The following is a 27904-nucleotide window of genomic DNA, read 5'->3' as shown; positions in this document are numbered from 1 at the left end:
CTCGGCCTCCCACGGTGCTGGGATTCCAGGCCTGAACCACCACACCCAGCCTTCCTTAGCTTTATTATCTTGATTTTTGCAAATCTGCTAAGTGAGCAGTGGTGTCTCATTGTTAACTGGAAAGTTTAAACAGTGCTTGGGAATCGCATCACCGGTTACAGCTGAAGGATGATGCCCAGGCAGGACGAAGCGTTTGTCGGGCAATGAGCGGCCGTCGCAGGATGCAACCCAAGCAGGGAGTTAGGAACATTTCACTGGCTGTAGTTTGATGCCTGGGTCCTAGCTCTCTTCTGGCAGAAGACAAATATCAGAAGGCAGAGAGGACAAAATGTTCCGTTTGTCCATCTAAAATGCATGTTTCTAGCAAGGAGGCCTGGACGGCCCTCTGCAGACAGCCCAGCTGCCGCGGTGCATCTTGTCTGGTTTGCTTGTCACGGCGGCAGCTTCGGTCTGATGGCTGCAGAGGAGGAAGGCGGCAGCTGACGCTCAGAATGAGCCATCTCCAGTGCAGCTCCATGAGGCTGGCGGAGGGGGGCAGGCAGGGAGGGGGGGCCGTCACTCACAGAACACTCTGTACTCACCCAGGAGCCCCCACCCCCGGGAAGGTGGCCACCTTATGATATGTGATCTGTTCCAGGCAGAGTCTCTGTCAGCCAGGGAAACGTTTGTAAACATAATTTGTGTTCTCCATTTTTGTCATAGTTTGGGTCCTTATTTCCCCCCCATAACTCACTATTTTCCTCCCATATTTTTCCTTCTGGAGGTTTCAATCAGAGGGACATGTCCAGAGTGTCCTGGAAAGTCTGGAAAGTCCTTGCCTTCCCTCGGAATGTGCTCTCTCATGGCAGCAAACGTCGGCAGGGAGTGCAGCTTGCAATTTCCGAGTTTATGTTTACGATCCTTATTTTTATTACCTTTGAGTGAAAGTGATTGCTATGGTTATCTCCTTCTTGGATATATATATTTTCCTTTCATTTATTTTCAGGATGGTTTGAATTTTTATGCATCTTCCATCCCATGCTCCCAAAAGAGGTGGGAAGAGCAGCCGGGAGGACCGGGGAGCCCCTCCTCTTCCCGCCTCACAGCAGACGGCATCTCTCAGAGCATCCCCCAATCAAGGGACAGTCTCCCTCCTCTGCTCCTGGGGAGTGAGCAAATAATCCCCTCCACCTCCACACTCCCGAGTAAGCCTGAGGGGCCTTCCAGGGAGCTTCGGAGAACCCCACCTATAACCCAATCAGGGAGGTTGGTAGAATGAAACCGAAAAGGAAGGAAAAAAGCATGTACCTGCCAAGCTGGTTTCCGCTGGGTTAAAGGCCTCTGTGAAGGCATCATTTACCTAAAATCATCCAACATTGACACTGTCACCAAGGTGGCAGTCCCTGAATCTTGGGCCCGAGTCTCCTGCTCAAGAGGGTCACCTGTGACTCCCTCCTCTCTCAGGCCTTCCAATACAGCCACAGCCACCCATATAATTGCCCCCAAGTGCTTGGCTAGGTCTCAATAGTGACAGGGTGCAGCTGGAAGACCGACGTCTCAGGAGCTGATTTACTTCTCGAAGAACCGAGTTGGACCTTACCACCACTCATTTTGGCCCTGACCCCATCCTGTCTTTGGGCCTGTGGAGCAGAGTGGTCAAGCCATTCCTACTGCAGGGCAGCTGGAGTGGGGCCTTTAGAATGAATCTGAGCCAGATTCCAGCTAAGTTCAACACACTCAAGCTCTGCACCCTCAGGTAAGTCACTACCCTTTCTCTCTGAGCCTCAGTTTTCTCAACTGTAGAATGGGGAAAAGATTACCCATATATTGATTTATTTTTGTTGTTGTTGTTGTTTTTTGAGATGGAGTCTCACTCTGTCGCAGTGGCATGATCTTGGCTCACTACAACCTCTGCCTCCTGGGTTCAAGCGATTCTCCTGCCTCAGCCTCCCGAGTAGCTGCGATTACAAGTGCCTGCCACTACACTTATTTTATTTTATTTTTTTGTATTTTTAGTAGAGACGGGGTTTTACCATGTTGGTCAGGCTGATCTCGAACTCCTGACCTCAAGTGATCCATCCACCTCGGCCTCCCAAAGTGCTGGGATTACAGGTATGAGCCACTGTGCCCAGGCAATTTGTGAGGATGTAATGATAGAGTGTATAGCGGGAACTTGGCAAAGTGGGTCTCATAAAGCTTAAATCAGAGGAGGAACCCCCAGGGTTCAAAAACGTCCAATGACCCCATCTCATGCAGGATGATTCCAAAGCGTTTAACATCACCCCCAAGCCCTACAGGATCCGACCCTGTTACCTCCCTGACGCTGCCGAACTCCAGGCGTGCTGACCCGTGCTCTCCCTGGGCCACCCCAAGCCCGGCGCTTGCTGTTCCCAACGCCAGCAACACTTGCTTGTTCCCTCACTTCCTTGAGGTCTCTAACGTCGTCACTCAGAGAAGTTTTCTATGGCTGCTCCCAAAATAGCCCCCTCAGCCTCTCTCTGTGCCCTCCCCCTGTCTGATCTCTCTCCACTGCGCCGCCACCGCCCAATGTTTATCGTCTGGCTATGGCTGCGCCATAGCCCAGCCATTGTTTATCGTCTGCTTCTCCTCGGCAGGAGAGGCCAGTGAAAGCGAGGTCTGCCTGGGTCTGCTACAGCCCTGGTGCCCATCAGAGTCAATGCTCAGGGATGAATCAGTGGAGGGGAATGAATTTGCTGGATGAATCAGTGGAGGGGAATCATGTGGCCGACACACCGAGAGGATCCCCACGAAGTGAAGAAGCCTCTAGAGAAGGCTGAGCTCAGGCATTTGGGAGGCACGTGCCCCTCACACAGGATCAAGGGTCCACAAGCAAGACACGGCCTCTGTCCTGAGGGGAGAAGGATGATGGGCCGTCAACCACCGTGCACTGCAACAGGGGCTAGGGGCCCAGGATGGGACACTGCACCCAAATTAGGCGGTTGGGAAGGCTTCGTGGGGAAGCAACATTTTTCCTCCATTATCCACATTCGAGAAAGAAGGCACCGTTTGCACTGAGCCCTGAGGTGGGAAAGAGAGGCCCCTGGAGGATGCAGAAGTGCAGGTGACTGCCTGGCGGGGGGCAGGGGCTGAGGTGCAGTCAGAGAGTCAATGGGCTGAGCAGGTGCAGGGGGGGAAGTGACAGAGCTGACTAAACCGAGTGACCAGGCCCCGGGGAGCTTCCCGGCCACTTCTCTGGTGCATGACAATGAGATTGGGCGTGCCAGGGGCAAGGAGACCTCGGGGTTGGCTCCAACTCAGAGCAGAGAAGGACAGAGGCAGTGCGTCACCATCTTCCTCGCCCCCATCTGCACCTTCCACTGTTGCCAACGGCAGCCTGGGAATCTGCAGAGGTAATCCAGGTAAATTGTAATGGTGGCCCAAACCCGGGCATGAGGGGGGAAGGGCAGAGAGGGAGGGATCTGGAACTATTTGGGAAACAGATGATAAGGACTCAGAGGCTGACTGGCTGCAGACGGGGAAGGGGGGACCTTGAAGAGCAGTCCTGTATTCCCGACTCATCCGGGCCCAGGGCAGGAGAGCCACGGGGTGTCTGAGCTGTGAGCTGGAGCCAGGCTCTGGGGGAACTCCCACCCCTGCCTCTCTGCGCTCCCGGCCATGCACAGGCGCCGTTGTTGGATTTGGGAACGGTGGGAGATACAGCTGAAGGAAGTGTGGGGCCGGATGACAAAATGTGGCAGAGCTTGACGGGGTGATTCTTTAAGACGGCAGCTTGGGTGTGTCTGAGGAAGCACCTGGCACAGTCACTGGCTCTCCTCTGGCAGAGGGACTTCAGGGCAGGTGATATAAAACCAGGTTGGCCAATGGGGAGAGATGAGGACCTTCCCTGACGACCACCTGCATCTCAAGCTTGTGGGAAGCCGCTTGGAGAAATAAGGCTGCACAAATGTAATTTGGAGCTGGGACTGGAGTGCCTGTGGGTACAAGTGGGGCAGGGTGGGGGGCTTTGGGCCACTGCTGTTGGGTGAGTTTTGATGGTTGAGTGACATGCATGTGAGATGACCATGGTGACCTCTGCAGTCATAGCTACTTACGTAGCCGGCACCACTGCCATGGTTTGCATGATGGTGTCCCCTCAAAAATTCATATGTTGACATTTACTCACCATTGTAATGGGATTAAGAGGTGACACTAAGAGGTGAAGAGGTCACGAGGGTGGAGCCTTCACAGATGGAATTAGGGTCCCTACCAAAGGGCCAGAGGGAGTGGGTCCACCATGTGAGGCCTCAGCATTCGCCCCCTCCCAAAGATGTAGCCACTAGACCATGTTGGAAGAGGACACGGGCCTTTGCCAGGGAGGCTGGGAGTCCGAAATCCGGGGCTCAGCAGGTTCGCTATCTGGAGAGGGTCCAGCCTGGCTTCCAAGATGGCACTTGGAGCACTGCCTCCTCCTGGTGGGGGGGACGCTGTGTCCTCACGTGGCGGAGGGCAGAAAGGCAAGAGGAACAAACTCAACAAACTCCCTTCACCAAAGATCTTTTATTTGTAGTAGTATTTTTATGGTAGGGTCTCGTTCTGTTTCCCAGGCTGGAGTGCAATGGTACAATCACAGCTCACCATGGCCTCGACCTCCTGTACTCAAGTGATCCTCCCGCCTCAGCCTCCCAAATAGCTGGGACTAAAGTCATGTGACACCACACCCAGTTTTTTTTTTTTTTTTAGAGGCAGGGTCTCACTATGTTGCCCAGGCTGGTCTTGAACTCTTGGGCTCAAGTGATCCACTCACCTCGGCCTCCCATAGTACTGGATTGCAGGTGTGAGCCACTGTGTCCAGCCTCAAAGCCCTTTTATAAGGGCACTAATCCCTTTATGGAGGGAGGCGCTCTCTTGACCTAATCACCTCTTAAGGCAATTAGGACACATGGACATGAAGTTTCAACACAGAGTTTTGGAGAGGACACACTCAAACCACAGCACACATGCATCAGACTTTCCTTCCTTTGTAAGTTAAGGCTGAATAATGTTAGGGGCAGATGATTCTTGGCTGTGAGTCCATCTGCTGTAGGCGTCGAGCAGCGTCCCTGGCCTCTATCTACCAGATGCTACTGTACCTCCCTCCTCCCAATTGTGACAATTAAAAAGGCCTCTAGACTTTGCCAAATGTCATCTGGTGGCCAAAATCTTCCCTGATCTGGGAATCACTCTTCTGTGCACACCCACCTCTGAAGACTTCAGTCTCTCTGCATCTACCTGCGTGCCCCAAAGAATAGCCGCAGCTCGGCAAAGAGGCAGGGGCTGAGGTGGCTCAGGAATGTGTCTCCAGCGTCTGGCTGGCTGCAGCCTAGATCCCAAATCCAATCAGAAAGTTACAGCCACACACATCTCATGTCAGCACTGCTTAATAGCATTAGGGCAGATTTTCCCATAGCCATTTTTAATATTAAAAAAACAACCCTCTCTTCTTAGAGCCACGTTAAGCATATGGCAAGCTGTGCACTGGCTGTGTTGCCTCCTGCAAGCTCAGTGCCTGCCTCCTGTTTTCTTGCATCAGGGAAGACACAAATCCTGCTTAGAGTCAAACCTCAGGAGATGTGTGAAGCATGTAAAAGTTAAAGATAAACAGGCCTGCTTTGCCCTTGGACACATAAGCTGGATTTTCTGCAGTAATCCAGGCCCTTCACCAAAAAAGCCAAGAGCAAGAAAACCTTCCAGCACAATCCATAACAACACTCCCCCCACCGCCCCCCCCACCCGGCCCCAAAACAGCGAGTCTGGTCTGGCAGTCGAGGCAGCTGACAGCCACAACTCGGGCAGAGTTTCAGCAAGTGCACCCTCCTCCCAGACGCTGCCAGCACAGCTCGGTTTTGATCCACAAACATTCCAAGTTTCGACTCAAGCTCCACATAGCTCTGCTAATACCCATCAGCCCTCAGACAAAATCTTTTATTTCCTAGTAAGCCTGGAATAAAAAAGATGAATTCGCAGGGGATTTAGGAGGGAAACAAAGACACCCGATCCCCTCAGGATGATCTTGACAGAGAATAAATTATGTTTGCTCAAGTATGGTTCATCAGGCATTGATTAAGAGTCATAGCGTTTTGGAATTGGAATCAGAAAACTTTATAGTGGGGAAAAAAGAACTCTCCCTTCCAGGGCCGAGGAGCAGTAGTCGTCCATCTTCTTTTGGAACATTCCAGAAAGGTGGCAGCTTTGCCCCAATTCTCACCCCTCCCTGTGTCCCTGCCCTCTGTCATGTGACTTGCAGCTCCTCCCACATAGGTAGAATCTGCTTCCCTGACCCTGGACGTCCAGTGTGACCTTGAGGCTAGCTTTGGCCAGCAAGACAGGCAGAGCAAAGCCAGGGGCTTGCAGACGTGCGTGCGTGGGTGGGCTTGCCTTCTGTTGCCTCTGCCGTCACCAGGACAAGAAGCTGCCTCAGTAAGCCGAGCGAGCCCAGGAGGGTGGGAGACCCAGCCCAATCTGTGGTGTGAGGCAGAGCCATGCCAGCCACAGGCCCAGGAAATCAGTGATGCTGAGCTAGCCCCCGAGCTTGGGACTGGTTTGGCATTCATCATTATTGTGCCAATAACTGGCCAATACAGAAACTTGCTAAGCCCTGAGTGCTAGTGCAGCCCCTGAGGTCCTGTCTGTTACCAGGCATTAGCTGACCCATGCATATGAGCAGTGCTCTGCATCACAGCAGCCCAGTCCCTTTGCCACATCATGCATTGCCGGACAGTGACCAGCATTTGCCTCTTTCCCGCCAGGCTTGGCTGAGCCCGACCTTGGAAGCAATCCTGAATATGGGCCAGCAAGTCTAGGTTTGGCTGCCTGACAGCTGTTTCTTGACAGCTCTCAGGTTCCCCAAATATCCCTACCTCTTTGGAATGCTAGGGAGACCCAAGTTATGGAGAAAACATAGTTCTGCCCAAGGCAGGTGGTATCATGGGAAGGCAGCCTCTCCTACAGATATCCCTGCTGCTGCCCACCTCATCCCCACTCCCTACTCCCTCCCCTGCACCTCCCCCAGGCTCCAGACCTCCTCCAGCCCACCACCCCCCACTCTGCTTTTCCCTCCAAGGCTGGCAGCTCCAGCAGCCCCACCCTCCACACCTGTCCCCTTCTTGGTTCATCACCAAAAGTGACTTGTCCTGAACAAATATTTGCACACCCATGTTCCTGGCATCTTTATACACAACCAAAAGGCGGAAGCAACCCAAGTGTTCATTGCTAGGTGAACGGATACGCAAAACGTGGTGTCTCCATACAATGGAACCTTATTTAGCCTTGAAAAGCAATGAAACACTGACACAGGCTACAACACAGAGGAGCCTTGAGGACATTATGCTAAGCGAAAGAAGCCAAATAAAAAAGGACAAATGCTGAGCTGGGTGCGGTGGCTCACGCCTGTAATCCCAGCACTTTGGGAGGCAAGGCAGGTGGATCACCTGAGATCAGGAGTTTGAGACCAGCCTGGCCAATATGGTGAAACCCTGTCTCTACTAAACACACAAAAATTAGCCCGGTGTGGTGGCGGGCGCCTGTAATCCTAGCAACTCTGAAGGCTGAGGCAGGAGAATCGCTTGAACGTGGGAGGCAGAGGTTGCAGTGAGCCGAGATCAAGCCACTACACTCTAAGCCTGGACGATAGAGCAAGACTCCGTCTCAAAGAAAAAAAAATCCTGTCAACTTCCACTCGCATGAAGCCCCTAACACAGTCAGACTTGCAGAGACAGAAAGTGGAATGGAAACTGCCAGGGGCTGGGGGCGGTGGGTGGGGTGGACAGTTTATGTTTCATGGGGACAGTTTCTGTTTGAGAAGATGAAAATGCTCTGGAGAAGGATGGTGGTGAAGGCTGCACAATCATGTGAATGAGCCGAATGCCCCGGAACTGTGCACAAAAGTGAGTACAAGAGTACATTTTATGTTATTTGTATGTTTCTACAATTTTTTTTTTTTTTTAGATTGAGTTTCGCTTTTTTGCCCAGGCTGGAGTGCAGTGGTGCAATCTTGGCTCACTACAACCTCCGCCTTTTGGTTTCAAGCAATTCTCTTGCCTCAGCCTCCCGAGTAGCTGGGATTACAGGCGCCCGCCACCACACCCAGCTAATTTTTGTATTTTTAGTAGAGACGGGGTTTCACCATGTTGGCCAGGCTGGTCTCGAACTCCTGACCTCTTGATCCACGCACCTTGGCCTCCCAAAGTGCTGGGATTACAGGCATGAGCCACCGCACCCGGTCCTTACCACACTTTTTTTTTTTTTTTTTAAAGTGACCTGTCCTATATCCCAACTCCTTGAGGCCCAGCTCCCAGCTGGCTGTTGGCTACCAAAGCAATCTGGGAGTCTCAGGTGTGCGTAGGGAAAGGCCTCCCTGCCTGCTGCTGCTTCTGCCTCCCCTGGTTTCAGCAGGAACCGCCAGCATCCTCGCTGCTATAACCCAAATGAAGCGATTGCTAATGGTGACCACCCAGGCGTGGGGGCAGGCCATTCGGGAGATACTGGGGACAGCAAGAGAGTCCCCTGGTGCCCCCCGCTCCATGCGGAGGCAGCAGCCCACTCTGCTTGTGGCAAATCTGCATGGGGCCATGCCAATCTTGTATACTCAAGGGAAGGGAGGACTCTGGCTGGCACCCAGCTGGAAGATTGAAATGTGAGCAGACAGGATTTGTTTGGATGAAGAAAGTAGGAACAATGGGGGAAAAGTCAAACGAGCAAAGACAGTGGAAAAAGATCAGAGACGGTGGAACCAGAGGGCAGGCAGGCTGGCTGGGAAGGCGGCTTTCCCGGCCCCACCTCGCCCCACTTCCTGTCCAAGCTTGCAAGGGAGGACAGGGAGACCTCTGCTTTGGAGAGGTCCTGGCTTTGTAGTCAGCAGGCCTGGGTTCATGTTCCAGCTCTGCTGTTCTCTGGCTGTGTGACCTCGAGCAGGTTACCCAACCTCTCTGAGCCTCAATGTCCTCATCTATGAAATGAGAATAATAACAGGACCTCTTCCTGGTAGGGTTTTGTGAAGGGTCATAGCACAGAGTGCACATAAAAGTCTTAGCTGGTGTCCACCACACAGCAAATGCTTGATTCCTGTTTAGTCGTTTTGCCAGGCAGCTTCTGACAGGCCCCAGTGGTCCCATTCCTGCTGCTCATGCCTTGAGCGTGGGCTGGACCTAGTGGCTCGTTTCTAGGAAGAGACTGCAGCAAAGCTGATGGGATGCCATTTCCATGGCTAAGTGACGGATGGCTATGACTTCCATCCTGCTGTCACTCTCCGCCTTGCTGGTCCCCTCTCTTTTGGCCCTCCTGATTGCGTGCTCTGACAACACAAGCTGCCGTGTTGTGTGATGCTCTACGGGGCAGCCTCCATGGCAAGGAACCCAGGGAGGCTTCGGTCCAGCAGCCTGCAAGGAACTGAAACCCACCAGCAGCCGTGTGAATGAGCTTGAAAGAGGGTCCTTCCCAGAGGGGCCTTGAGATGACCATGGCCTTGGGAGGACCCGGAGCAGAGGGACCAGCTCTCCCAGCCAGATTCCTGACCTGCCAAATCTGTGCCATAATAACCAAAGTTGTTTCAAGTCACTAAGTTTGGGAGTAATTTGTTACTGAGCCAGAAATAATGAGTACAATCATTTGGTGTTTCTAACCATGACTGGACTCCTTATTTCTCTCCCTGGGAACTGCATCCTCCAATTATCCCCCAAGCCTGCGCTGCAGCCTCCTCAGCCTCACTCTCTCCAATAATCTCACATTCTGCATCCATGCCACACACCCTCAGACTCTCACATCCTTACGCAACAAAACACTCGCTCACATTATCTCTACATTGTGGGCTCACTTATTCTCTATTATTTAACCAGAAGTAGCCCCAAAAGCATGCACTGAGCTTCTCCACCCGGCTGCAAACATCTCCTGAGAACATCAGCTCCCTTGGTTACAATTCTATATTCACCGTCAGAGACACAGCTCAGCATCTTCCTGACTGCGAAAATGCAAGGATCAATCCCTCTGCTCTGTGTGTTGTCTTATGTATCCAGGAATCACGTGTCACATACCCACAATCTCAATTCTGGACTACAGTTCAGTCTCCAGGGAAGAGACTAGGTTTATTGACCTCTAGGGTCTAACAACTAGGCTATGGTGGGCCACTGGGCCAGGTAGAGAAGAAGGAAGGCAGGCCGGGAAATAGCCCTGGGCCTGAGTTAAAGTCCAGCTCTTCTCTGGCAAGCTGGGCCACGTTGGGATACTTCCTGCCCCTTCAGTGAACCTCAGTCATAGCTCCTTAAGGAGTTGGCTGTAAGAGGCTTACATGTGGTAACATACATGAAAGGCTCTTCTTTCCTGGCTCGGCTCCAGGGGGGATGACCTACTGCAGGCCAGAGGCCCTGGCTGCAGATCTGGGAACCTACCTCCTACTAGGAAGAAGCACATTGCCATCATTCAGTCTCTTGTGAGTTGGGTTATTATGAGTCTGTTTGCCAGAGTCTGAGCTCTAAAAGGGATGAGTGACTGGATTGGGAAGGCAGAAAGCTGTCGTACTATGTGGACCCTCCTCCCAGCCGCAGGGAACTGCCAAGTCCCATTCTTCATGACATCCTTCCTGTGTTGACACAATGTTCTCCCCTCTCTTTAAAATAACAACCTTTACTTGACCCTGCTGCCCAAGAACTTTCCTCTAAGATTCTGCCAGGCTATGCAGAGGGCAGACGTGAATGCAGGCTATAAATCAGGAGCCCTCGTGACTCTTAGATCCATTAATCCATCAAGAGAAGATTTGCTACCTCTTAGTGTTGAGGGAGAGACCAGAAATCCTCTCACAGGATTGACTAAAGGCTCAGGCAGTACATTTGATACAACTTACGACCCAGCACTTAGTGTGGTGACCCTCAGGGGCTTATGGGACACCAGTATTCTTCTCTGTGCCTTACTGCTTGCAGCTGCACCCACACCCCAAATCCAACGAAAGGAATCTGCTTCCTGCTTTGCCTGTCCTCAGACTGTATTTGGGTAAGGTAATAATATTGAGTTGTTAAGGAGAAAATGAGCCACTGCCATAATCTCCAGGATCCAAACATTCCAGACTGGGAGTTATCTGAAAGCTAGGGCCTCCTTCGTCCTCCAGCATATAGCCCTGGGACTGGTTAATAGGGACCCACCCAACACATACATGGTGGATGGATGGTTGGATGAATGTGGATGGTGGATGGGTGGGTGAATGGATAGATGGATGGGTGGATGGATGGATGAGTAGATGGATGGTTTAATGGGTGGCTAAATGGTTGAATGGGTGGGTGGATGGATGGGTGGGTAGGTGGATGGATGGATGGATGGATGGATGGATGGATGGATGGATGGATAGATGAGTGGATGGATGGGTGGGTGGATGGGTGGATAGATGAATGGTTGAATGGATGAATGGGTGGGTAGATGGATGTATGGGTGGATGGATGGATGGATGGGTGAACGTGTGGAAGGGTGGATGGGTGGATGGATGGGTGGATGGGTGGGCGGGTAGATGGATGAATGCATGGATGGATGCAAAGATAAATGAATAAATGAATTTCTGGACAAGGAACAGACTTTCTTTCCCAAAATTCACCACTCAATACACTTGTAATTTCCCTTATTTGTGAGATGGGGTGAGAGTAGGTTTTTTTCCTACCCACTCCCTAAGGTTGTTGTAAGAATAAAAGTAGATGATACAAGTAAAAGGGCTTTGGCTACCTATATAGGATTATACCAATGAAAGGAAGTTTGGCTCAAAAGAAAATGTTTTCTTCAGTCTAACTTGAGAAATGCTTCTAGGAGAACTCATGGACTCAAGTCATTACCTAAGGAATCCTCTTGTGGGACAGCATTTTCTGGGTTCTTTAGAGGCAGAATTCAGAACAGCGGAGGCTGCGTCATATGAGCCATTTCACTTTGGACAAGGGGACCACCTTATGGGCAGCCCCCTCCCTGGGAGCTATGCCTGGTCCCTCCTACACATGGTCTACAGGTCTAGGCCTATCCCTCCTACAAGTTTGTGAGCTTGTCAAGGGCATGTGCTGTGTTGCAGACCTAAAATCTACCTCTTGCTCAGTGAAAGTGAGTCACTAATAGGCACTCAAAGCCTGCTGCAGTGATTTCAGTAAAACAAGTCCAGGTGCAGTGGCTCATGCCTATAATCCCAGCACTTTGGGAGGTCAAGGCAGATACATCACCTGAGGTCAGGAGTTCGAGACCAGCCTGGATAACATGGTGAAACCCCGTCTCTACTACAAATACAAAAATTAGCCAGGCGTGGTGGCAGGCACCTGTAATCTCGGCTACCTGGGAGGCTGAGGCAGGAGAATGGCTTGAACCTGGGAGGCAAAGATTGCAGTGAGCCGAGATCATGCCACGGCACATCAGCCTGGGTGACAGAGCGAGACTCTGTCTCAAAACAAAACAAAACAAAACAAAACAACAAAAAACCAAATCATAACATTAAAAAAGAGTTTGTTATGAACACATAACTTTACAAATAGACAACAATGCAGAAATTAATAGAATGAAGCATTGAGTACGAACTGTGTCTTTGCACATCTTTCAATTAAGAGACTGATATTTGAAGGGGTATGCTCCCCATTCCAGCCGTATTTTTAAGATGGACGATGAGTTTGCATGATTGCAAGGGGGCAGCAGAGAAGAGAGGGGAGGCACAAGGTGGGCTGTGACCTGCTTCTGTATGTGAGATAATTTATACAGAGAGCCAGATGCAGTGGTGGACAGATGAACATGCTCAGTCCATAGCAGATGATTATGGTGATGGGGTTTGGGGTGCAGCCTCATCACTTTGTGGTACCTGAAGCGTGCCACTTTGGTCCTTGCACCCCTCTTTCCTCTTTTCCTTTTCCCTTTCTGACTGTGCCTCCTCTCTGCTTTGGATGGGGGCTGGGAGGAGGTGTGGGTCCAGGTCAGAGCTGGCAGAAAGAGCAGGAATCCAGGCTCAGATGCCCTCTGCCCCTCTTTCCTTCCCGCTCCCAGCACCGTCCAGCCAGTCCACCACTGCCGGTGATATGAGGCCAGGTGTTTGCTCTCTCAGGCACCCAAAGGGATGGAGAGCCATCCTGGGCTGGGGAAGGGACTCTGGACCAGCAGCCAGGCAGGACCACAGAGGGAAGGGGCTGCAGCTGTCACCAGCACACATGGGCTTGTCCTCAGAGCACCTCCCAGCGTGGCAGCAGGCCACCTGCTGCAGGGCTCATTGGGGGACAGAGTGAGGGAACACAGTGGCAGTTTTTATGGATGACAGCTCTATGAAAAGGGCATAGCATTTACTTTCGCAAATTTGAGACTGGGGATTGGTGAACTGACCAAAGTCGGTAAATATCAAGGGTTAAAAAACAGGTCCCAGAGTTATCCACCCTGATACGGAGTGGCCTGCATCACCCTCCTGAAAGGACAGGCGCCAGCAGTCAGGAGGGACTGGCTGCATTCAAATTCCTAATATCACAGTTTCACACTTCAGGAATGAAGTGAGACAGTGCCTGGGAGCTGGACCCCAAATGATCTCGAATTATTACAGAAATCTCTGATGTCTGGGCCGCCTTCCAAACCTGCCATTGTGGCCATTCCTCAGAGGCGGCATGGCTGGGTGCTGGGGCCTGACCATCAGAGACTCAGGACACAGGGGAGAGCGGGACATCCATGAGGCCTGTGGTGATTCAGGACCCACCTCCAGCTCTGGGGAATGAATCCAGGTGCGCACCACTACGCCCAGCTAATTTTTAGTAGAGATAGGGTTTCGCCATGTTGGCCAGGCTGGTCTTGAACTCTTTTTTTTTTTTTTTTTTTTTTTTTGAGACGGAGTCTCGCTGTCACCCAGGCTGGAGTGCAGTGGCATGATCTCAGCTCACTGCAACCTTCACCCCTCCAGGTTTAAGCAATTCTCTGCCTCAGCCTCCGGAGTAGCTGGGATTACAGGCGTGTGCCACCATGCCTGGCTAATTTTTTTGTATTTTTAGTAGAGACGGGGTTTCACCATCTTGGCCAGACTGGTCTTGAACTCCTGACCTCGTGATCTGCCTGCCTCGGCCTCCCAAAGTGCTGGGATTACAGGCGTGAGCCGCCGTGCCTGGCCAGAACTCTTTTCTATGTACTCCTTCTTCAGGCATTTTCTCATCTCCCAATCAAGATGGTTACAACGACCAAGAAATTTCAGAATGCTGTGATTTGTGTGACATTCCTTAAGCAAGTGAATCAACATGCTGCATTTCTCAGTGTGCAAGCGTGGAGACAAGTCAGGACAGGATGCAGCTTCAGGAGATGATGATGGATCACAGCAGTGCAGCCCAACCAGCGGCCACACTGGGAGGGCCGAAGCAGAAGTCACCAATGAAGACGCCCGACCTGAAGGCCGGCTGCCAGGGAGCCGAGAACCGAACCGCTCAGCAGGCGGCAAACGCCGGGGACACCTTCCCCCGCGGTCCCGGCTCCCAGGTTTTCTTCATTTCTGTTAGTTATAACAACCTATACTGAAATATAATTGCCAATATCATTTTCGAGATGCGCTCACCTGGCAATATTATCACAAATTCCACGGCCTCCAAATTTTGCAGTTTCTACAGGGGCCCCGGGCTTTCATGCCATGGTTTTGATAGTTAGACGTTTACTCTTCATGCCAGCGGCTTCTAGTCTTCTTGGAATTTCTTCCGAGAGACTCAGAAGAAAAGTTTCTTCCTCTTTTGGCTATGGAAAGACAAACGTGGAGAAACTTCCATTCCATTTTCCTATATACCTAATACTTGTTCTCAAGTATTTTAACTTTGAATATTAAACATGTCAGTTACTAACTGTCCTGCTTAGCATCTATTAAAAAGAAACATTCGATATTCCCTCAACTATTAAATATAAATACCCACCTTCCCAACAAAGTGAAAATAATGAGTACTTTAAAAGATATTTTTGGCTGGGCACAGTGGCTCACACCTGTAATCCCAGCACTTTGGGAGGCCGAGGTGGGTGGATCACCTGAGGTCAGGAGTTCAAGACCGGCCTGGCCAACATGGTGAAATCCAGTCTCTACAAAAACACAAAAAGTAGCCGGGCATGATGGTGGGTGCCTGTAATCCCAGCTACTCAGGAGGCTGAGGTGGGAGAATCCCTTGAACCCAGGAGGTGGAGGTTGCAGTGGGCCAAGATCACGCCATTGCACTCCTGTCTGGGTGACAGAGACTCTGTCTAAATAAAATATATTTTCCCTTCTTTCTTTTGTATGCTATCATTGACTTGTTGAAATTCTTTTGTAATTATGTTCTTAATAAGTTCTGCTAAGAAAATGTACATTCCAGGGCCGGGCATAGTGGCTCACGCCTGTAATCCCAGCACTTTGGGAGGCCGAGATGGGCGGATCACGAGGTCAAGAGATTGAGACCATCCTGGCCAACATAGTGAAACCCCATGTCTACTAAAAGTACAAAAATTAGCTGGGTGTGGTGGCCTGTACCTGTAGTCCCAACTACTTGGGAGGCTGAGGCAGAAGAATCGCTTGAACCCAGGAGGCGGAGGTTGCGGTGAGCCGAGATCATGCTACTGCACTCCAGCCTGGTGACAGAGTGAGACTCCGTCTCAAAAGAAAAGAAAAAAAGAAAATGTACATTCCAACACTGTGAAAAAGCCAAACAAAACAGGAAAGGCCTTCAAGAGGAAAGACTGCGGTTCCTGGGAGAGGAGGGAACCTGCCTCCAGTCTCAGAACAGCAACATCAACTCCCGCGGGTGTGTCCAGGCTGCAGCCTGCCCTGCAGACTCCGGGTTTACAGCCCCAACAAGTGCATGAACCCATTCCTGACAATCCATCCCTGTGTGTGTTACATCCTGGTGGTTCGGCCTCTCTGGGAACCCTGACTGATGCGACCTTCCTGCCCCACGTGCCACCAGGACACCTGGGGAGCCACTGCACGGCCTGGGCCAGTCCCACACAGGTGCCTTGCTTTCCGCTTCTCAAATGAAGGGACAGGATGGAAGGCGACCCTAGTGAAAATTATGGGCTTTGACATTCAAAGTTAACCCCACAAGGCGGCACGTGAGACAGCGCCTGAGGTGGGGAGATGTCTGGTCTGGGCTCAGAGTCATCCACCCCATCCCCCTCAAAGCTGGCCTGTGCGCCCGTCCACTTGCCCCAGGCCTCCCAGCACCAGCAGCCCCTTGGCTAATGGCCCTGGCCCGTAGCTGTTCTCTCTATGACTCCCAGATACTCCCAGGCTCAGATCTCTTGTTAATCTGAATCGTTAACTGACTCGTTCAGGGCAAAAACAAGAAAATCTATACTGCAGCGAAGATCCCAGGGTGGATTCTTGGCCTGTATTTTCTAGTCAAATTGTCGTGAAAGTTGGATTTGTTCTGAAACCTCAGGGCATGACCTTGCTAAGTGCAGGTTGGGAGTGCGCAGGGCAGTGTGCGGGCGCAGGGCAGTGTGCAGGCGAGGACAGTGCGCAGGCGAGGACGGTGTGCAAGTGAGGACAGTGCTGCTGAGGAGCGGGGGTGTTTTGGATTCTTCCTGGGAGATGTCAGGCCCTGAGGCTGACCTTGAGCTGCTTGTGCCGGACCTGGGTCAGGAGCCCCGCGGGCAGAGCTTTCCAGACGGGCCTGTGTGTTTGCCACGCCCGGCTCTCCAGGGTGGCTCCAACCTTGACTGCCAGAGAAAGTTAATGTTTTTAATTAAATAAAGTCTATTGGGTTTTTTTCCATTGTAAGTGCCATACTCACTTATTCTTGCTGCAAAAACCAATTTGGCGCCCTGCTAGGTGCTGGGGCACCAGGGTGACATCAGGGTGACACCAGGATGACATCAGGGTGACACCAGGATGACACCAAGGTGACTTAGTCCCAGACCACAGTAATTTAAAGTTGGGTTGCTGCTCTTGACAGAAAACTGAATTTTAAGAAGACTAGAAAGGGGCCAGGCGCGGTGGCTCACACCTGTAATCTCAGCACTTTGGGAGGCTGAGGTGGGCAAATCACCTGAGCTCAAGACCAGTCTGGCCAACGTGGTGAAACCCTGTCTCTATTTTTTTTTTTTTTGAGACAGAGTCTCGCTCTATCGCCCAGGCTGGAGTGCAGTGGTGTGATCTCGGCTCACTACAACCTCTGCCTCCCAGGTTCAAGCAATTCTCCTGCCTCAGCCTCCTGAGCACCTGGGATTACAGGCACCCACCACCATGCCCGGCTAATTTGTGTATTTTTACTAGAGACAGGGTTTCACCATGTTGGCCAGGCTGGTCTCAAACTCCTGACCTCAGGCAATACACCTGCCTCAGCCTCCCAGAGTGCTGGGATTACAGGCGTGAGCCACCGAGCCCAGCCACCTGTCTCTATGCAGGGCAACGGCAGCATGGCTGCACCCGGCCCCTCAAATGGTGAGAAAATAGAGTGACCTGGATCCCCCGTACAGAGGTGCGAATCGAGGAAGTTGCCTGGGCTCCCTTGGCCCCCTGTGTCCTCTGAGTGGTTTGCCCCAGGCCTGACTGAGTGAAATTCCATCTCTAACAGCAGCCAGAGGATGTGTCACCGGCAGATGTGTCACCAGAGGATGGGTGAGGGAAGCAGTGTAACTGTCCATGGTGGGTGGTCCAGGTCCCTGGCCAGCGGCCTCAGTACGCACTGTTCCACGGCAGGTGGTCCAGGTCCCTGGCCAGCGGCCTCAGCGCGCACTGCCTTTAGGCAGCTCCCTCACCTGCCAGGCCCATTCTCCACTCCGAGCCAGGATGAGCTCTAAGAAGGCTGGAGTCTGGCCTCAGCCCTTTCCTTCTCAAGACCCTCCAGAGAGCCCTTTTGGTCTCCATGAAGCCCAAGCCCCTGCACCCGGCATCCAGGCCTGCTGCCTTGGTTCCTGGCGGCTCCACAGGCTGTCCCCGCTGCCCTGCAGTGCCCACGCCCTCCTCACCTGCGAGCTCCCTCACCGCCCACCTGCCGGGGTCTCACAGGGGCCTGGCTTCGGTACCTCACTCCTCCCGCTGGAGGGCAGACTCCTTCTGCAGACGGGATGCTCCTGGGCACAGGGCCTGCCTTCCTCTCGAGGGGCCTCCGCTCCCACCAGCCCAGGGAGAGGTGCCCATGCCGTGTGTGTGTGTGTGTGTTTGTGTGTAGTATGTGTCAGTGTGTGTGGTGTGTGTGGATTGAGTGTGGGGTGTGTGTGTAAGTGGTGTGTGAATGTGTGTGGGAGTGAATTGAGTGGTGTGTATGATGTGTGTGGCATGAGTGTTGTGTGTAGTGTGTGTGTGATGTGTGGTGTGTGTGTGGCTTGAGGGTGGTGTGAGTGTGTGTGTGCGTGGTATGTATGTGTGGTGTGTGGTAGGAATGTTGTGTGTTGTGTGTGTGTGGTATGTGTTTGATGTGTGTGGATTTGAGTGTGGTGTGTGTGGCTGAGGGTGGTATGAGTGTGTGTGGTGTGTGTGGATTGAGTGTGGTGTAAGTATGTGGATTTGAGTGTGGTATGTGGTGTGTGTGGATTGAAGGTGGTGTGAGTGTGTGTGGTGTGTGTGGATTGAGTGTGATGTGCATGTGGTGTGTGGATTGAGCATGGTGTGTACTGTGTAGTGTGTGTGGATTGAGTATAGTGTGTGATGTGTGGTGTGTGTGGATTGAGTGTGGTGTGTGATGTGTGGTATGAGTGTTGTGTGTGGCGTGTGTGGATTGAGCATGGTGTGAGTGTGTGTGGTGTGTGGATTGAGCGTGTTGTGTGATGTGAGGTATGAGTGTTGTGTGTGGTGTGTGTGGGGGAGGTGTGGTTGAGTGTGGCGTGTGCTGTATAGTGTGTGTGGATTGAGTGTGGTGTATGTATGTGGATTTGTGTGTGCTGTGTGGTGTGTATGGATTGAGTGTAGTGTGTCATGTGTGTGGATTGAGTGTGGTGTGTGTGTTGTGTGAGCATGTGCGTAAGTGCTTTCTGGGCCATGGAGGACACGGTGTAGGGAGGGGCTGGGCCTCTGGACAGCTCAGGGTGCAGCGGGCGCAGCACAGGGTCTTGGCTCTGTGGGTCCAGGTTCGACAGCCAGCGGCCATAAAACTTGGACCAGCTTCTCCCTCTGGTAGTGGAGGCGTCAGGTTGGTGGCACGGGCGGCCCCTGCACCCAGGGCTTGGCCACTGCCCTGAAGATCTCGGCTCTGGCCAGAGCCAACCTCATGCTGCTCCTCACTTGCCACCCACGTGGGCAGACAAAAGTCACCCCCAGTCCAACAGGAACCTCGGCCTCAACCCGAAGGCTGAAGTACACGAGGCGACAGGACTCCAGGGCACAACCAAAGAGGCAGCGCCAAAAAAAAAAAAGGCCATTAGAAACCCAGAAACAACAAAAGTCTGTGCCAGAAAGTTTTGGTCCAGATATGAAGATGCTGATGTGAACTTTGAGGAGAAGCCTGGACAGAGTCCACGACCTAAAGTCAGGGTGGCACAGGGGCACATTAGGGCCACAGCTGCTACTCCCCACAAAGTGGGGTGAGCATGAGGAAGGCGTGGGCCAAGCAGAAAGCCATCTAAAGCCGGAAGCGGTTTGGACCTTCCGTGGCAGTGGCGCATCAGGAAGGGTCCAAGCCAGTGTGACTTGGGCGTGTCCAGTGCGCAGCTGGGGACGTGGGGAGGACATGCCTGGCCGTGCGGGACCCGCTGTGAACACTGCAGCGCACGCTGTGGAGTGAAAGACCCTCTCTGCCCACCAGGCATGGAGGCAGCTGCCCTGCAGAGCAGGATGAGAGAACTTCCAACTTTGGCAGAGAAAAGCAGACAGGAGCTGAGGAAACCATGAGAGGGTCCAGGAAGGGTGGTACCCTCCATCCCCAAGGAGGAGAGCAGACGCTGCCCACAGGTGACGGCCTCAGGCTGGGTCTCAGATGGAATTCCAAGTTAGCAAGTAAGCAGCCGACGAACTAGAGGTAGACTCGGAAACTGAACTGGGGCTGGGAGTGGCAGTGCCGACGAGCTGAGTCCTCATCGATCGCAGCGGGAAATCGGTGGGCCATTTCTAAGGTCCATAAATCAAGCAACAGCACAGTAGCCATATTATTTGGACATGAGGAGGTGACCACCATCATCATTTAAAACGGAAACCGTCAAAAGAGGTTACCTCCGGGGATGAGAAAGGCGGAGCAGGAGGGAATCCTTTTCTTTATAAACCTCTTTGTACTGTTAGGTTTTTTAAAAATCTGACTTTTAAAAAAATCACCTGCCTGTATTGGTTTGATAAAAAGAGGAAAGAAAAAAAGGAAGGCTGCCAAGTGCAGTGTGGCTCATGCCACAGCACTTTGGGATGCCAAGGCAGGAAACAGGTTGAGGCCAGGAGTTCAAGACCAGCCTGGGCAACATAGTGAGACCCCATCTCTACAAAAAATAGAAAAAAATTAGCAAGGCGTGGTGGCATGTGCTGTGGTTCCAGCTACTCGGGAGGCTGGGGTGAGAGGATCGCTTGAGAATGGGAGGTCAAGGCCGCAGCAAGCCAAGATTGTGCCACTGCACTCCAGCCTGGGCAACAGAGCAAGACCCCGTCTCAAAAAAAGAGACAGAGAGAGAAAGGAAGCCTGAGTTTTATTTATCCTTATTGTATTTTGAGCCCTCTTCCGGCTGCTGCGGAGCCTACAGTGTGACTCCCAGTTCAGGGCACCCTACACCTCCACCATCAACCCGCCCCCAGCCTTGGTCTCCCCCAGGAATACCCCAGAACCCCCAGAAAAGGCAGCCCCTGTCTTGGCCATTTTAAGTGGAGAAGTCTGTAGAGAGAGGGAGACGAGGTCAGTGTTCCCCAGGTCAGGGCGGCTCCAGGAAAATGGAAGAGACACGCCCGGCTAAAGTGCTTCGTAAGCCACAGGCTCCGTAGAAGGAAGCGTGAGTTCATAGATGGTTCATTTGACCTTGGAACATCTTCCTGGCATTGCCTTTCGTATTCTCTGGATGGGAGACTGATCAGGGTGGATCCAGGCCCTGACTCTACCCTCTCTGGTTTTATTCCCCTTTCTTAGGATGATGTAGCCCACGGTGCCTGGCTGGACCAAGAAGAATGAGGACCAGGGCTGTGCTAGAACCAGGTGGGGCTGTGTTCAGATCCCAACCCACCACTCAGGAGCTCTTGCCTTCACGCATGTTTAAGATTTCCTGGACATCTTCCTGAGTGGCACCTTCAAGGAGGCTGGATCCATTTCCACTCCCACCGACAGCATGCAAAGGTGAGGCTGGCCAATCCAGCTGTGGGCCTTTGAGGCTGGTCTGAGGATGTCTCAGGGCAGGTGGGGAGGGGGCATGGTGGTCCCCGCTGAGCTCTCAATCAAAGGCCCCACCTCATCTGTGCAAGGCCTAGGATGATGGAGTCTCGCTCTGTTGCCGAGGCTGGAGTGCAGTGGCACGATCTCAGCTCACTGCAATCTCTGCCTCTCAGGTTCAAGTGAGTCTCCTGCCTCAGCCCCTCAAGTAGCTGGGATTTCAGGCACCCGCCACCATGCCTGGCTAATTTTTGTATTTTTAGTAGAGACGGGGTTTTGTCATGTTGGCCAGGCTGGTCTCAAACTCCTGACCTCAAGTGATCCACCCACCTTGGCCTCCCAAAGTGCTGGGATCACAGGCGTGAGCTACCTCACCCATCCTTTTATTATTTTGAATTGTGGTAAGCTACACATAAAATTATCATCATTACCATTTTTGAGTGCACAGTTCAGTGGCATTAAGTTAATTTACGTTGTTATGCAACCATCACCACCATTCATTTCCAGAACTCTTTTCATCTTACAAAACTGAAACTCTGCACCCATTAAATGACAACTCCACATTCCCCTCCCCAGCCCTGGCAACCTCCATTCCACTTTCTATCTCTATTTTTCTGGCTGCTCTAAATACATCATAGGGCCAGGCATGGTGGCTCATGCCTGTAATCTCAGCACTTTGGGATGCCAAGGTGGGTGGCTCACCTGAGATCAAGAGTTCAAGACCAGTCTGGCCAATGTGGTGAAACCCTGTCTTTACTAAAAATACAAAAATTAACTGGGCATGGTGGCAGGCTACTGTAATCCCAGCTACTCAGGAGGCTGAGGCAGGAGAATCGCTTGAACCCGGGAGGCAGAGGTTGCAGTCAGCCAAGATTGCACCACTGCACTCTAGCCTGGGCAACAGAGCGAGACTCCATCTCAAAAATAATAACAATAATAAAATAAATACCTCATAGACGTGGAATTATACAGTATTTGCCCCTTTGTGACTGGCTTATTTATTTATTTATTTATTTCAGACAGGGTCTGTGTTGCCCAGGCTGGAGTGCAGTGGCACAATCTCGGTTCACTGTTGCCTCCGCCTCCAGGGTTCAAGTGATTCTTATGCCTCAGCTTCCTGAGTAGCTGGGACTACAGGCATGTGCTACCAAACCTGGCTAATTGTTTTGTTGTTTGTTTGTTTGTTTTTGTATTTTTTGGTGGAGACAGGGTTTCACCATGTTGCCCAGGCTGGTCTTGAAATCCTGACCTCAAGTGATCTGCCTGCCTCAGCCTCCCAGAGTGCTGGAATTACAGGTATGAGCTACCATCCCCGGCCAGCGACTGGCTTATTTCACTTAGCATGTCTTAAGATTCATCCATGTTGTAGCATGGGTCAGAATTTCCTTCCTTTGTGTATGCTGGGGGAGGCGTTTTCCTGCTCTCTTGCCCAGGCTGGAGTGCAGTGGTATGATCACAGCTCACTGCAGCCTCAGCTCCTGGGCTCAACCAATCCTCCCACCTCAGCCTCTCAAGTAGCTGGAACCACAGGCATGTGCCACCACATCTGGCTGATTTTTTTTGTTTTTTTTGTATAGAGACAGGATCTCACCATGTTGCCCAGGCTGGTCTTGAACTCCTGGGCTCAAGCAATCCTCCTGCCTCGGCCTCCCAAAGTTCTGGGGTTATAGGTACAGTTGTGAGCCACTGCACCCGACCTCTGAATTTTCTTCCTTTTTCAGGGCTAAATAATACCCCATTGTACGTACATACCACATTGCTTTACCCATTCATGTGCCCATGGACGTCTGGGTTGTTTCCACATTTTGGCTGTTGTGAATAGTGCTGCTATAGACACAAGTGTACAAACATTTCTTTGAGACTGCTTCGTTTCTTTTCTTTTCTTTTTTGAGACGGAGTTTTGCTCCTGTCGCCCAGGCTGGAGTGCAGTGGTGCCATCTTGGCTCACTGTAACCTCTGCCTCCCGGGTTCAAGCGATTCTCCTTCCTCAGCCTCTCAAGTAGCTGGGATTAGAGGGATGCACAACCACACCTGGCTAATTTTTGTATTTTTAGTAGAGATAGGGTTTTGCCATGTTGGCCAGGCTGGTCTCAAACTCCTGACCTCAGGTGATCCACCCGCCTCGGACTCCCAAAGTGCTGGGATTACAGGCGTGAGCTACCACACCCGGCCAATTTTTTATATTTTTAGTAGAGACGGGGTTTCACCATGTTGGCCAGGCTAGTCTCAAACTCCTGACCTCAGGTGATCCACCCGCCTCGGACTCCCAAACTGCTGGGATGACAGGTGTGCGCCACCATGCCCGGCTGAGACTGTTTAGTTTCAGAGGCTTCAGTTGTTCACCTAATGATCCCTTTTTCAAAGTAGTTGTTTTTGTTTTATTTATTTTTTCAAGACAGGGTCTCCCTCTGTCACCAGGCTGGAGTGCAGTGATATGATCATCGCTCATTGCAGCTTCGAACTCCCTGGCTCAAGCAATCCTCCCACCTCAGCCTCCTGAGTAGCTGGGGCTACAGGCATGTTCCACCACACCCAGTTAATTTCTACATTTTTTGTAGAGGTGGGGTCTCACCATGTTGTCTAGGCTGGTCTCGAACTCTGGGGCCCAAGTGATCCTCCTGCCTTGGCCTCCCAAAGTGCTGGGATTACAGGCGTGAACCACTGTGCCTGGCCTCAAAGTAGTTGTTTTAAAATTCAGAGTCTCCTTTGGGCTTTTTTCTTTCTTTCTTTCTTTCTTTTTTTGAGACAGAGTTTCACTCTTGTTGCCCAGGCTGGAGTGCAATGGCGTGATCTGGGCTCATCGCAACCTCTGCTTCCCAGGTTCAAGCGATTCTCCTGCCTCAGCCTCCCGAGTAGCTGGGATTTCAGGCGTGCGCCACCCCACCCGGCTAATTTTTTGTATTTTTAGTAGAGACAGGGCTTCTGCGTGTTGGCCAGGCTGGTCTTGAACTCCCAACCTCAGGTGATCCGCCCGCCTCGGCCTCCCAAAGTGCTGGGATTACAGGCGTGAGCCAGCTCACCCGGCCTTTGAGCTCTTAATAAGCATAGTAAATGCATAGTGAGCCCTGCCTTTGCCCAGCCCTAGCCAGTGCTAAGAACTTTACATGCATTGCCTCACCTCATCTGCACAGAAGAGGGTTTCTATTAATATTACTATCCTCATTTTATTGATAAGGAGTTGAGGTATAGAGAAAATAAAAAGCGCGTCCAAGGTCACACATTCGGTAACTTGCTGGGGAAGTTTTGAAGCCAGACGCTCGGATGCCTGCGCCCACATTCTAAACCACTTTGCTCGATGGCTTAGCGTTCCTGGGAAAATGGAGAGGCAGGCACCATTGTCATTGTGTGGAAAAACTCAAGTCACAGACAACTTAAGCGGCTCTGAAGGCCACAGGGCTGTTTTCTCTGACTCCCGTCCCGAGTTTTAGAAGCTGCAGTACAATTATTCACAGACATTTCTTTCCTCTTCCCTCACTGCCTCTCCAGACACTGTGTCCCTAGGATGTTCCTTGTTCGGAATCCAGCCTCATCAGCCATCCCACGGCCCGACAGAAGCATCCTGACATCATCACTCCACAAGAGACCAAACGTCTGCTGAGCCCAGAATGAATCAGACAAGAGAAAGGTTAGGCGGCCAGGGGGAGCTAAAAGCCCCTAAAAGTTTAAAGAGATCCTACCAAATGGGTGGTTGGCTCCCACAGAGATTAGTTTTAATCAATTATTAAGCAATAGTTTAATATTTTAAGAGTCTGCTCAATCACAGAGAAATGAAAACATTTCATGACTTTTTTCCCTACATCTTCCAAAGAGAAAAAATGTAAAGCAAGTGTACCTCCAGTGACACATTTTAAAAAAATTCTTTCTACTGAAATAATGGAATGTCTTTATTTTTATTTTTTTAACTTATTTTGTATTTGCCACACAGCCTGGCCTGAGTGGGTGCTGACCAGACACTCACTGAGCAGATGGGGTCCTGACTGCCTGAAGCTGGAGCACCCTGCTTTGTTTGGGGAGGTACCATAATGCCCTAACCTGCTCCTGGCTACTAACCATGGTGCCACAGTCTGTCCTGGAAGCCTCTGGAAGCTGGACACATGGGAAAGTCTCAGCATCTCCACTCTTTTCCCCACTCCCCCAGCCCCCACTTTCAGAGCCAATAATTTAGGAACTGGGAAGCAGCTGACAGAGGGCAGTGGGAGAGGGAAGGGTTAAACACTGTTCCCATCTACACGATGAACTCTGAAATAAGAGAGGTCCTGGACTCCCATTTTATGCTGCAATTAATTCTCCCTTTGGAGTCTGATACAATGTGCCTTTTTCCCTCTGTGCATCCATCCATGGATCCACCTACCCACCCATCCATCCACCATCCATCATCCGCCCATCCCTCAATCCATTCACCTATCTATCCACCAATCCACCCATCCTTCCGCCCAGCCATCTATCCACCCATCCCTTCATTCACCCCACCATCAATACATTCACCCATCCCTCCATCCACCCATCTACCCCTACCATCCATCATCCCTCCACCCACCCATCCCTCCATTCATCCACCCATTCACCCATCCATTCATCCACCCATATATTCATCCATTCACCCATCCATTCATCCATCCCTCTCTCCATCATCCATTCACCCCTCCTCTATCCACCTATCCACCATCCCTCCATCCACCTATCCACCCATCCACCCATCCACCCATCCCTCCATCCACCCATCCACCCATCCCTCCATCCACTTATCCATACACACTCCCATCCACCCACCCACCCACCCCTCCATGCCTCCATCCATCCTTCCATCTACCCATCCACCCATCCCTCCATCCACCCATCCCCTTATCCACCCATCTATTCATCCACTCATCCATCCATCCTCTCATTCCTCTCTCCATCATCCACCCACCCCTCCCTCTATCCATCCATCCACCTATCCACCATCCCTCCACCCATGTATCCACCCATCCACCCATCCCTCCATCCACCTATCCACCCATCCCTCCATCCACTTATCCATACATGCTCCCATCCATCCGTCCATCCACCCCTCTACCCCTCCACCCATCCCTCCATCCACCCATCCACCCATCCCTCCATCCACTTATCCATACACACTATTCATCCACCCCTCCATCCCTCCATCTATCCACCCATCCCTCCATCCACAAATCCACCCATCCACCCCCAATAATCCAATCACCTCCCACCAGGTCCCTCCCTTCACACGTGGGGATTATGGGGATTACAATTCAAGATGAGATTTGGGTGGGGACACAAAGCCAAATCATATCACCCACCTACCCATCCACCTACCCACCCACCCATCCACCTACCCACCCATCCATGTAACAACATGTACCAGGGGCCCAGCTCTAAGCCAGGTGCTCAAGGATTCACTGTCTGGAGCAGAGACACACCTGGACCCCTACATGCCATCCAGGGTGCTGGGTGCTAAAGCAAAATGTCCTCAAGGTATGTTGAGCACAAGGAAGACAAGAGCCCCTCTGTGGGGCAGGTGGCCCTGACAGAGAAGGGTCTCTTCACTCAGTTCAAGAATACCACATAGGCAGACCAGCTGAGGTGTGGGGCAGAGGGAGTGAGACGTGGGCCCTCCAGCCTGGGGCTTGTCTGTTCCAGCCCCAGCGCGCTCTGCCCTTCCAGTATCCACTTTCCTCTCCTGGTAAATAAGGACGCTCCAGCCTTTGCCTTGGGCCATGCAGCGTGGGGTCACCTGGAAGCGGTCTGCACACTGGGCAGGCCCCAGCATTTCCTAGCTGCCCCTGTCTTCCTGGGGAAGCGCATGGGTGTGGGGAGCAAGGCTACCAGGCCTTCCTGCAGATCATTCAAATGCATTTGCTGCATCCAGACCACGCCATGCCTTCATTAATGGAGACCTTCAAGATTGCTCTATGTTTGCCTCAAAGCCACCCACTCTGCAGTGACCCACTCTGCAAAGTTTTCAGAAATGGGCCAGCACTTTAAACTCCAACTGCTTCTGCCCAGAATTTTCTCTTCCTCCACACAGCTGCCCCCAGACACCCCAGCTTCCATTCACGGCAAAGGCCTTGCCTCGCAGCAGTAACGTAAGAACCTGCTTTTGGGTTTTCTGAACTCCAAGCCTCACTAACCAAGGGGCACTTTATAATTGATTTGCCTCCATAAAATTCACAGGTGACTAATACACCCAAGAATTCCCAAGCCGCTCCTGGCTATGAGTTCCGACATTATCCGTGTGTGCGCTGTCTGCGTCGGACGTCACCGCAGAGTGGGTGGCTTTGAGGCAAGAGCCGTGGTGCAGGAACACACTGGCAGAGCCCGGGCAGAGCCTTTCCTACATCTTTTGGGTTCGATAACAGGGTTTGCTTTAAGTCTTCAGCCAGGGGACCTGTATATCCTAAAGACAGTATGTAAAATATTTATTAAGAAGAGTATCTATTTTTAACTAGGGATGATTTCAGTTCTATTATTCATGCAGCCTCGGAGGGCAGGCTTCATGCTTGTCTGCTTGCAGGAGACGTGAAACAGAGCAGAGGCGAGTCTGAAATCAGAGACCAGGGCCTGGGGGAGGGCAGCGGGGGATTCCGAGCAGGAGGGGTGGGAGCCGCAGTGGATGGTACCTGCCTGGTTCCAGCCAAACCTCCACATTCGGGTCACTCTGTCTCTGAGATGTGGTGAAAGCTTTGGCTTCATTTTAAAAACAAAGTTATCTGCACCCCCTGCTAGTCCTTTTGAGGCTCCTCCTC

General features: G+C 51.8%; 1 long non-coding RNA gene across 1 annotated transcript; it reads left to right on the top strand.

The window, feature by feature from the left end:
* Positions 1 to 932: 932 nt before the first annotated feature.
* Positions 933 to 22454, top strand: LOC134808924 (uncharacterized). The gene is made up of 3 exons (XR_010153181.1): positions 933 to 1735; positions 20922 to 21125; positions 22368 to 22454. It is a non-coding gene; the product is annotated as an uncharacterized LOC134808924 (long non-coding RNA).
* Positions 22455 to 27904: the final 5450 nt, after the last annotated feature.

This window comes from Pan troglodytes, chromosome 19 (assembly GCF_028858775.2).
Source record: "Pan troglodytes isolate AG18354 chromosome 19, NHGRI_mPanTro3-v2.0_pri, whole genome shotgun sequence".
Lineage (NCBI taxonomy): Eukaryota > Metazoa > Chordata > Mammalia > Primates > Hominidae > Pan > Pan troglodytes.
This window is presented reverse-complemented; position numbering and strand designations above follow the sequence as displayed.